Genomic DNA, 12,601 nt, shown 5'->3' on the forward strand with positions numbered 1-12,601 from the left:
GGTTTGGAACGACATGAGGGATGATGAGTGAATGATGACAGAATTTTCATTTTGGGGTGAAATAATTTCATTGACTCATTCATCTTGCTAGCAAATCAGCGACCAAGAACAAGCCCACTAAAACTATTAAATGAAAATAAGACCGAAATATCGCGACATGCACCTACTCACTTTAATAACTCCATAAACTCGATAGCCAAGCTTAAAAAACAACCCCAAAATGGCTTATAATAAGTAGACATGGCGACAGTTACCTAGTGCTTCACATAGCAGCCTTTATTAGTATTACCTAAACAACATAAGCAACCCAATTTATTTGAAAAGAATCAAATTCCAATGCAGTCTAAACCGAAAACTTTGCAGGCCCGCACGCGCGCTGCCACATGAGAAAGCAGGCGAGAGCAGAGGCCTCTTCACGAAGATTAAAAGGCCTTTTTTCCATTCTGCAATGGAGCGCAGGGGTAGAAGGGCCACAGAGACGATCTCATTACAGACTAACACGCAGCAGCTGCCCTCCTCTCACCATTTCCTTTTATTTTCCAGACATTCTCAATGCTTGGTTAAAGTGTTTTAAATCAGACACTTCTCTGGAGGCAATATGATTTATTTTATTGTCCCTCAAGTGTTCCACTGACTGTCTGACCCTCGATGACCTTTTCGGCTCCCCCGTCGCTAAGGCAACACTCTTTGTTCCTGGCCATTACCCTGGGTCTGTGATCCCGGGCGTATGGAGGACTGTTAATGTAACAACACAAAAACATCTGAGGGAAAATAATATTAGCTGCTTCTATAAACAATTTTTTCCCGTTCTTCGTCTCGTTTTTTTTGACTCTCGCGGATTCTTTCTGGGATAAACAACCCGGCTAGATGTGGAGGAAGTACTTTGAGACTGGTCCAATGAGATAATATATCATTTTTTTTGGAAGGTGCCAGAGGTACAGATGACATACGAGGCGTTAAACACTGCAGATATGCTGAATGGGTCAGGTATTTCTGTGTGGGAAACAGCAGCAGGCATAGCTTCATTCTCAGAGGGATGGACTGGGATACAGAGGGAATGAAAGTCTCTGCTGGTTGAGTTACTACTCGTGGTGGAATCCAAATAATTTTCGACACGAAATCAAAACTGATCCTATGTGCTTTCTTAATAAATGCCCCTAGTGAATGATTCAACAGTTATGCAAAAGAAAGAAAAAAATATGTGTTTCCATAGAAAGCACACTTTTGATGGACAAACTAAAAATTATTTTACACAAAAAGTGCTCAAAATGCACAGAATAAGTATGTCTAGCGTGTTTTAACAAGAACTTTATAGTTCTATATTATAGCGATTATCTATTCAAAAAATTATCTATGTTCTATGAAAAATGTAAAATGTTCTATTAAAGAAAAGATAGAAAATAAATGTTTGTGTGTGCTGTAAAGTGGTTAGAAAAAATGATATCGGAATCGGCTAAAATCGGTATCGGCAGGTCAAACTCAATGAAAAATCGGAATCGGCCTAGAAAATTGTAATCGGTGCATCTCTACTTGTTATGTTTGGATTACCAAATATTGATGCACCTCTTGATGGAAATAAATGTTGTGATGTTTTTTCCATCACGAGGTGCATACTTTTTTGGTCAAGATCTTATATTGTCAATGAGTCCAGCACTCTGTAAAGTCTCCTCCAGCACACCCCAAAGACTTTCCAGCACATCCCAAAAGACTTTCAGTGAATTTAAGGTCTGGACTCAGATGTGCCAAATCATGTGTGAAAATGATTCTTCATGCTCCCTTTCCAACCATTCTTTCACAATTTGAGCTTGATAAATCTTGACATTGTTATCCTGGAAGCGTGGCCATGATGTGTCTTCCTACATTGATGTTTAAGATATGAAAAGCTACACACTCCATCAATTAGGGTTAGAAGAACTGTTGCCAAACATATAACATGTTAAAACATAATAATCACTGCAATAATGATCCAATCACAGACTACATGACTATTTAAATCCACTTTTTTTTTTTGGCTGAACAGTGTATTATCACAATTTAACTGTTTTCTATAGTAATATATTTTAAATATACAGTGTCACATGATCCTTCAGAAATCATTCTAATATGCTGATTTGCTTCTCAAGTAAAATTTATTATTATTATCAATGTTGAAAACAGTTGTGCTGCTTAATATTTTTGTAGAAACTGACAATTTATTTTTCAATATTCTTTGAAAGTTCAAAAGAACAGCATTGATTTGAAATAGAAATATTTTGTAACATTATAAATGTATTTTACTGCAACGTATGATCAATTCAATGCATCCTTGCTGAATAAAAGTATTAATTTCTTTCAAAAAAAATCTTACTGACCCCAATCCCGAACAATTGTTACAGTATGGCCGTGTGTCCACCAAATAGTTTTTTTCACGCGGCTGACGTATTTTTTCAATTGTTTTCAATGGGAGCGCCGCGTATTTAAAACGGCATGAGCGTAACGAGGCGCTGGGCGTTTTTTACAGGTCGCCGAGAGTTGAAGAATGTTCAACTTTGGGTAAAATGCAGTGTCATTTTTTACCCAACCGTCCAATCACAGTGGAGGAGGGGCGGGACTAATACTACATGGACCAACCGCCACATTCTGCTTGTACAACGTCAACAGATGACAACAACAAGCATAATAACGGAAAACAAAATCATTTAAAACAAGAGCCAGAGAAAATATGTTACATTGTATCGACATTTTAATATAGAATCAACACAGAAACAAAATATGTGTGAAATGAGATACTAGTAACACTTTCGCGGATATTCCGTATCATAAAAAGCAAAGTGTTTCAACTGAAAAAAATGCTGCGCTGCCAAAACGCTCTCAAGCGCCCATAGCTAGGCGTTTTCAGCTGGCTAAATACGCCTTAGTGGACACACGGCCTATGTGTCCCAACCAGTCTGTTTTTTCCCCCCAAAATTGGCCTCAAATCATGATTTTAAAACCAATGATTTCTTAACACTTTCAAGGTGGAAAAAGTTGGAAGAAAGCTCTTTCATGGCGAATAAAGGAATCACATTTACTGAAAATATCTTAAGCCCAAAAGCACATTTATTTTTCTCTGTGCTAATGACTAAAGACTTACTCACTGGTCAACATTTTCCTATTTTACTCACACAATGGAGTCTATTCAGTGAAATCAAAAATATAGGTGCAATTCCAAATGATTTTCAACATTAATAAATACTGATGGTCGTGCTGAAATAAGCATATGAAGTTTCAACCTTCTAGTTAACCGGGAAGAGTCTATGGAAAGGTCAAACTAATTTGCTGTAAGCTTCTGAATGTGCATTTTCAGCTACTGCAAAACAAAAATAGGCTGACAAACCATGATTTTTATAACTAGTTATTTCTTAAAAACACATTTTAAAGGTAAAAGAGTTCAAGAAGAGACTTTCATGTTGATATTATACTGATCAAACTGAATTGTGCTCAGTACAAAATCAGGGTTTCTTATTTTCAACCACTGTGTGCAAACGGAGAACTTGAATAACTCTTGGTCAATGACACAAAGTACTCATAAGAGTCTGGAAATTAGGAAACGGCCAGTATGACTTAAGACATGAAAGAATTCAAAGGAGCCAATGACGTACTGTCCCATAATACACGTCTCAACACTTACTTTATACTGCTATTAATTACATGGAAAATTCACTGCTTGACCCTTTGGGATTTCCCACTTGTTTTACATTTGTATTTATTATTTTACATTCGGTCCATATTATGTTTGTAATTGATTAGACATTTTATCTCAACTTTGAACTTACAACCTTTCGGTTACCAGCCCAGATCTATAACGGCTATGCCTGTTAACCATGACCTGCTGAAAATATGGCGAGGAAATTATACCAACTCCCGACAACTGACGCTAGTGGTTCCTGGTTCAACACCAGTTGGTATAGGGTCCAATTTTTCCAGCCTTGACTTTGGTGGAAACATCCGGAATAAGCCCAGACTGGGCACTGCCTCCAGTACCATGCCGGTGGAAAGGGGGGACATTATTCATCATGAATGGAACAGCATCAATGTTTAGTCCAATTAAAGGTACAGTTCACCCAAAAATGAATACTGTCATAATTTATTCACCCTCATGTCATTTCAAACCTGTATGACTTTCCTCCTTTTACAAAACAAAAAAAGAAGATATTGTGAAGAATGTTTCAGCTGATGTTCAGTGGAAGTCAATGAGATCCAAAAGTTTCAAGCTCCAAAAAGGATATGGCGTAGAAGTAATCCGAACTCCAATGGTTTAATTCAAGTTTTCTGAAACAATACAAATCACTTTGCACAATGAAAAGAGCTCAATTTAATTGGTTATTCACACACAAATCAATTAAAATCACTAATCATCAACTAATGTACACAGATCCCAAAACCAATATGATGACACCACAATAACATTAAACCTCACCTGTGTCACTTAATAAAACATTATGACACAAGAACCAATGAGGTTTGGCGTTATTGACATTTCACCATATTTGATTTGGTACTTGAGAGTGAATAAACACTTAAACCTCTGCACTGTTCATCAAAGTCATCATATCACTTATCAATCATAAGACTTTGGTTAAATGGATCACTTTTACACTACCTTTACCTTTATGTCCTTTTTGGAGTTAGAAACTTTTGGGAACAGGAAAAGTTATCAGTTCCGAACTGTTACCAACTTTTCCCCAAAATTACTTTTGGAAATGACATGAAGGTCTGTAAACAGTGATAAGATTATAGATAACAGATATATTATAGAGATAACTACCCTTTTAAGACATTGTATAGCGACAGAAGCAACCCTGGAAAGGGAAGCAAGCGTAATTCCCAAAAAATTCCAAGACCGTAGAGACATCATAAATATATGTAGGTTTACATGTTCTCTTTCCAGAAGCAGTAGTTCTGGAACATAAAGTGCTATGACTTCCCATGTATTTCGTGATTTGTCAGGGTCTGCTGATTGCCTTTGGAAGAGCTTCCTGAGAATCCACCTTAAACTTTTCTTCTGGAACTGCTTTTTTTCCATCAGGGGTTGAGTGAAGTCTTTGCAGTTTGTGTCATGGGTTATTTAGATTTCCATTGCCCCTCTATGTGATTTGAAGTAGAAAGCAGGGAACACGCAGCACCCCACACTGAAATTTAACGGCACACGGAGAGATGATGGTTTCTCCAGATGGAACATTCATTTGAGAACCTGTGAGAGATGTACACCGAAATAAATCTAAACACTATTACAAATGACCAGTACAGAAAGAGGGGTAACCCAATGCCGCTACTTGCACCCAACACAGGAAAAGTGCTGGCGTGTTGTTAGATAATACATGGAAACATGTAGCTCACGATAAAATGTGGTTTTTCTGAAACAGATGAACCAGATATCTGTGCGCCAGTGATGAAAGCAATGCAAATTTTGACAGTATTACTGTGTTCTCAATCTTTCTAATGGCGGCTTTCCAAATCCAGCGCCAATGTTCCGGGGAAATAGGATTGGAGAAAGCATTTCACATTCGTCTGCGGCAAACGAACTCCAGCTGAACGGCAATCAAGGGGAGCGCGCAGACCCATCTTTAAAAGTACAAGAGGGACAAGCCGTGCCATTTTTGCTCTGACCGCACAGAAATCGAGTGGGCAAGTTCGCCGACAATGTGTCCAGCACTTAACACGCATGGTGTGTGGCGCGTTCCTTGTCCGCAGATGTGTTTGTGTTGGGCCTGAGACTTGCACTCTCTGGTTTGCCTTTCTTCAGCTGTGCCATTGTGTGATGGGGAAGCTCCAGTCGGTGCAATGCGATGAGCTTACACATGGACTCTTCCAGGCATGTCTTACCGCAAAGCAGTTGATCTGATATTCCCCGTGATGTCGGGTTTGGAGGCCACTTTGTTTGGGGTTAATGTAACACACTCTTCCCGGCAAAAAGAGCATTGTGGGCCAATCGTTTGAGTCACTAGTTGATTATGGGAAGACCACTTCTGGTCATTCAGTTCCAGGAACCTGCCACTGTGATATGGACGTATTGGATTCACTGCAGAACGTTTGGAGCTTTCAATGCCAGGTCGTGTGATGCATTAAGGTCATAATGCTCTGCAAGTTGTCCAACAGCCAGCCAATCAGTAAGGTTGTGAAGTTGCGGACAGCGTTCTTAGCTTCAGCTGTTACTTTTGTTAAAACCTTCTTGGAAAAATTGTATGTTTAAATTAATCTCCAAACTGATTTAAATGCTAAAGATGCACTGAAAATTCAGCTGCCAAAAATGTCTAAAAACTTTCACAAGAGGCCAAAGACCGTGGCTGAAAATGTGCACAGAAACTGTTTAACATGCAATAAAAGAATATTTGACATGGACAATAAGCAGTGCGCTCAGGAAACGATCCAGGACTAAAGATGATACATCCAATTCCAAACATCATCTGCACATCACAGACATCTATTCTTTTGGGACAAGAGTTTAACAGTAATATTAAATTGAGCAACACATACAGACTACATATTGACTATAGAGGGGACTCAAGAAACTCGTAAGCGGGCCTGAAGAAGACTAAAGACTCCTGAAGACTCCTCCTTCCATTAGGCATGCTTCATCTTATCTGTACTTTTAAATCTCAGCTCAAGACTCATTTATTCACCTTGGCTTTTAACATTCTGTATTCTATTGAGTGCTTTTTGTCTTGTCTGGTATTTATGTATGTATATTGGTTTTATTTTTGTGTCTCTTTTATTCCTTGTAAAGCACTTTGGTCAACTTCGGTTGTGTCTTAAATGTGCTCTATAAATAAATGATTGATTGATTGATTGATTGATTTATTGATTGATTGATTGATTGATTGATTGATTGATTGATTGATTGACTAAAATCATTTAAAATAGGACAAAATAAGCACTAAAATAAAATAAAAATATATAATTTAAATGTTTTTTTTTATTTTTATATATATATATATATATATATATATATATAATGAATATACCTTTTATTTAGTTATGCCAAGCTCTAAAATATTTTATTGGGCAAACTTTTTTTTTTAAAGAAATCCTTATCCTCATCATTTATCTAGTAAATCACAGATGACTGAAAAAACTATTCATTGGTTAAAAAAAGAGTGGGAACCTTGAAGAACTTTCAGCCCTAAAAACTTCTGAAATCCTAACATTTTAATTTACCAAAACCATAGATTAAAATAAGTTTTGAAAACAAAATATTGCCTTTGAATATTGCTGTGGACAATGAAGGACAATGAATTAAAAAAGGTTGAGAACCACTTAGAACCACTACGTTGTTGAAGTTTAGATCTTCAACAAAGGATAATTATTTATCATAATATAATTTTATTTTTACATAATTATTTTAAAGGTGGACAACTGCGTGATGTTTAGCGATGTTCGTTCAAACATTATGGACCATGGCAAGCAGACTTAGGGACAAAGGGAGAAATAAAACGAGGATCAATATCGGTGGGGCGTTTGACTTGACAGAGACGCCGCTCTTGCGTGTACTTTATTAGACAGGTGAGCAAATGTACATAAAACAAATCAATGTTATATAGCTCAACATAATGAAATGTTAGAATATGATCAGTATGTTATTCTAATGTTGATCTAGCTGACTGCTAGTCTCATATAGCCAACAAACTAACACATAGAATAAAATTATAACTTTCAACACACTCAAATGCTGTTTAGTATGATAGTGTAATGTCAGACCAAGTGAAACAGCGCTGCGTTACCGCACAAGTTTATTCCGTCAAATAAACTGACCTGTATGGGTAGTAATTCAGCACTTGCGGGTAGTTCGGTAGAATGAAATTTCCTCATTCCTTTATATCCGCGGGACTCGCGTGTGACGCTGATATCTGTCTCTTATTAGCATTCGTGACCTACTTCATACCACAGTCATGTTAAAAAACATGAATGTTTTCACTCAATCATAAACATTATTAAATCAATCACCATGACGACAAGTTCCATGATTCCCCTTATCACTGCGTCATCAATCTACGTCTTTTGTTATTGTAAGAGGTTAGCGACCCCTAGCGGCTAAAAAATTACATATTGTAGCTTTAACTATAGTTTTCTAGTATATAAAATACACTAAAATATATTTTTGCTATTCCAAGACAATTAAAAAATAAATATACAAAATAATTTTTACAAGTAAAATATATTTTTAAATGGATTGTTATTCCAAACAAAAGCCATTTTATAATTATATCTTCAGTGTTTGTTCGAGTGTGTCCATCATTTTCATTCCAAAAACTGCTTGCAAAATACGGCACAATGGCAAAACAAGTCCTTGATACTGAACAAGCATAGCAAACACTTACTGAATCCTGAAACTCACTAGAGACAAGAAACAACAAATATCACACAGTCCAGAACACATAATAAAGTAATATTCTGCAACACGACAGAATGAAGAGAAAAGCAGGTGTGCACAATAAACAAGGGGAAAACACTTCCTGGAGTGCCGCCAATTCGGTAGTGGTCATCGTTACAACCTACTCTCTGGAAAGAGAAAACTCCTATAGGGATTCAGGGAATAGGAATCTCAAATTGCTGTGGTTTGGCAATCACTCCAGCATCTTCATCATCATCCAGATTTCCACTGAAGGAGTGAGATGAAATTTCACAATGTTTTTATTAGTATCCATTCACTTTTTTTTTGCTTCATTGTTGTATAATTTATGTAAACAGTTCCTAGATCATAGTCTGTGAAGACAATCAGTGTTTGTTTGACTTTGGAAAAGTTTCCAGTGCCTTTACCATGCGGTAAATTCAAAATTGTCATTCAAATTAAGCACAGGCACTATAAAAACATTTGCATCTTTATTTCACGGAACTCAAAAGGTGTCAAATTGAATGGCCGACTGAGCTCTACAGGAAGGTCTATGAGAAGGTAATGCCAAGGGATGAAAGAAGGGGTATGTGTGAGGGTTTAACCGGGTCTCTATCTGTATGGCCAGATGCCAGTGCGTGAGGTGACTGGCAGCAGGAGGAAGTTGGCGTATCTCCAGCCTATAACATGAACAGCTGGCTGTGCTCCAATACAGCTGGGAAGAAAAGTGAGTCAAATGGTACCGTAAGCAGGGTCACCACTGGCCACTGCAACCGTCTGAAAGATTTATCAAAACGGCTTCCTGTTTGATACACATCACTTCCTTCTCTTAAATTCATGCCACAAGTCTCAAGTTAGAGAGCTGCTGTAATGATGTCTTTTTTTGTGTTTTTGATACCCTGGATCCCTCAACAAATACCCAATAGGATTTTTCAATTGGCTTTTGGATTATTGCAGAAAATGAGCTCTGTGACCAACAAAAGTTTATGATTTTTACACGTTTTGTTCATCATGATGATCTTCACACATGGATATTTTGAAGCATAAATACAATCGGCAGACGTCAAAAGCTAAACGTAGACTGTAAATGAACTACACTACGGTAGTATGACTTCACCGTCACCGTCACTAAGCTTCCGACATCTCTTTCAGTATTTGTCTTAAAAAGACATTTTCCCTGAAAGTTTGAATAGTTTGCAAGAGCGATTATAAACATGGAGGCTGTAGAAACGGTATAGTGAGTAGAATAGTTTTCCTGTTCGCTGATGATGTTTAATGTCCTCTGTAACCTACTGTCCCATTTAGTCCCTTGATAGCAAACATCTTTTTTCAATACAAATTTATTTATTTTTTAAATAAAATCACAACTCTAAATATTACTCTTTAAATAACTAGTTTAGAACTATAACAGTGAAACCATGCCTTGATCATTTTTAATAAGATTTTTTGTTCATTTCTTAAAAAATTGTATTGAATATATTTTGCTACTGTATAATGATGGTTGTAGGGAAACAAGACCCTTTTAAGCCATAAATACATAAATATTGAGATATATATTAAATATTTAGAACTCCACCATTCTACCCACAATAATATTCACTATTTAAAAATTACTGGACCCTTTTCACGGACTGTGCTGATGTGTTTGCACAGTTATTAACACTGTAAATTTTAAGTTTATAATGTTTTCATTTAAAAAATGGTTACACTATTTTAAGGTGTGATTGTTACAGTGCAATTATATATTTAAGTACAGAGTAATATTAATTAACAACATGCACTTACTATAGGATTTGGTTGAGGGTTATGCATAATTTGTTGTGCATAATTTACTGTTATTACTATGGTAAGTACATGTAACATATATATATATATATATATAACAAGGACACTGTAAAATAAAGTGTTACCAAAAAAATTAAATTATGTATCTTTATAACGCTATTCTTTGTGATATATTGCCTTGGCATTACATTTCAGAAAACTGGTAAATGACGCTGTGTGAGTGTTTCTAACACAACATCTTGACATCTAATACAATAAACTGACATCTTTCTCTCTTCTGACTAAAGTTATAAAATTTTCATTTTTCCATTGTTTGTAAAGTCATAGAAATGCGACCATGGATTGTTTTTCTTTTGCTATCGGAGCAAATGGGAAAACAAAAAAATATATTTTGTTTTAGTTTCCATTCACCACTAAGTTTACCCAACTATGATGACTTCTGCTTCTGAGATTCCTGGAAATGTGAAAACTGAACTTTATGTTCACGTTAAAACAATAATAAAACCATTTTTGCGATTGCAACTGGGTGGGCAAACTCTGCCTTCGCGCAAACGGCCTTGTGCCACTGTGGAAAAAGAAACCATACTGGTTTCGCTCCACAAGCCAGAGCACTTCTCCAATAATTTGAGATGTTTCCCCTCATTTTGAGTCTGCTCTGCATACCTTTCAAAAGCAATAACTCGAAAGCAACTTAGCATATGCTAGGCAGCCACCACAAGACATAACCAACTAATTACGCAACATCTCACATAGCCTGATCATCTACAGCACCGTGATTACTCTACAGGAAATATACACACGACTCAATGACACAGATGTCAACCGACCCACTGGAATGGAAAGAATGGAAGCATAGTATCATGCTAATAGTAGTATGCTAGTGAACGTTTACTGTAACAAATCCAGCTGCATAATCAAACCATTTTGTCATCATAAATCAAAAGGGGTGGCCAGGGCTTCAGAGTGAAAGCACTTCACTCCATTTACGACTGCAAATGTGGAAAAAAATTTCGGCACACCAGTAACACTGAATTCTGATCAAAGCTCAAGACGTTCAGAATCCAATCGGAATTGGTGATTGGCGCCTTTGTTGCTTTATGAGTCCACATGTGTTCGCTCAGCCTGAAATTAACGCTGATATGAATTTATATCCAGAAGTATTATCTGTAGTTTTTACGGGTTGTCAAAAACGCATCATCCGGCAGACTTTTGCTGATCGCCATCGGTGAAGTTTCACTTTAAGTTATGCAGACATTGTTTGGTAACCTTCTGAAAATTTCTAGTCAAGTAAAGGCCTGTTTACACCAACACCAATGTTTGGCATGAACATTTCATACAACAATTAACAGATCACCAGTCAAAATGCATTAAATAGTTATGAATGTCATGAAACTTTGACTCACATATTTGCATACAGTACATCTTCACATTTGAATATTCATAAACTACTGATCTGTTCAGCATTATTGACTGATAGGGTTATTATAAAGTGTTAGCAATATATTTGTTAGTCAGATGTTCATTAAAAATGTTAAACATTAAAAGTAAGAATTTCTAAAGTATATCTTATGTTTCTGAATTCTGTAGTCATTTTTATTCATTTTTAATGCAGTTTTTATTCAAGAACCTACTCATGACTGTATGTGTTGTATTGAGAGACACATATCCCATTTCATATTTTTTCACAACACATACTTGCTTTACATTGATCTATTCCTGGTTTTACATCAAATAGCACACTGGTTACTATGCCAGAACTCCGGGACATTCTCAAGGGTATTTCTTTGCATGCATTGAGAAACTCTGAGAGTTATGTTAAATGAGGCCTGAGACGAGACGAGATAAAGCAAACGAGAGACACGGAGGCAGGAGCGCTGGCGTGTACCATTAGGCTCTGTGAGGGTGAACAGTGCACCTGTCCTGCTGTCTTACAAAGTCCTCATTGTTCCTCGTCGCTCACCTGTCCGTGGGTAAAGGGGCCAAGCGACAGACCTGATTTACCCTGGATTCCAGCACCCCGCCTCGGCTGACCCTCCCTCTCCGGCCCCGTAACCTCTCCCATAATCCCACCAGAACAACATCTCAGTGCTAATGCTTTTGTTCTTCACTGCACCCTCACGGTAAAAAGAAAAGTTGCTGCCTTACATTTTCTAAGTACAATCAACTTGGATGTTTAAGTCATTTCAACTTAAATTATATTTAACTGACTTAAAAAAAAAAAATGAGTTGAATCTTTGAATTGCTTTAACTCATCAAAATAAGTTAAGCAATTTTCACCTATTTGTATAAGTTATACAATGTAAAAACATATGTTGTCATAAATAATTGCTCATATCATTTTCTCCACTAATCAATGGGTTCTTATTATTACTAATGATTTGGTAACACTTTAGTTTAGGGTCCAATTCTCACTATTAACTAGTTTCTTATTATCATGCATATTACTAGGATATTGGCTGTTTATTAGTA

At 36.7% G+C, this 12,601-nt stretch overlaps 1 protein-coding gene across 10 annotated transcripts in view; it reads right to left on the reverse strand.

Moving 5' to 3' along the window:
- Positions 1–12,601, reverse strand: part of znf469 (zinc finger protein 469) — a 315,321-nt gene that overhangs the window by 146,663 nt on the left and 156,057 nt on the right. The gene's annotated exons all lie outside the window — the stretch shown is intronic.

This window comes from Leuciscus leuciscus (genome assembly GCF_965113295.1).
Source record: "Leuciscus leuciscus genome assembly, chromosome: 25".
Classification (NCBI taxonomy): domain Eukaryota; kingdom Metazoa; phylum Chordata; class Actinopteri; order Cypriniformes; family Leuciscidae; genus Leuciscus; species Leuciscus leuciscus.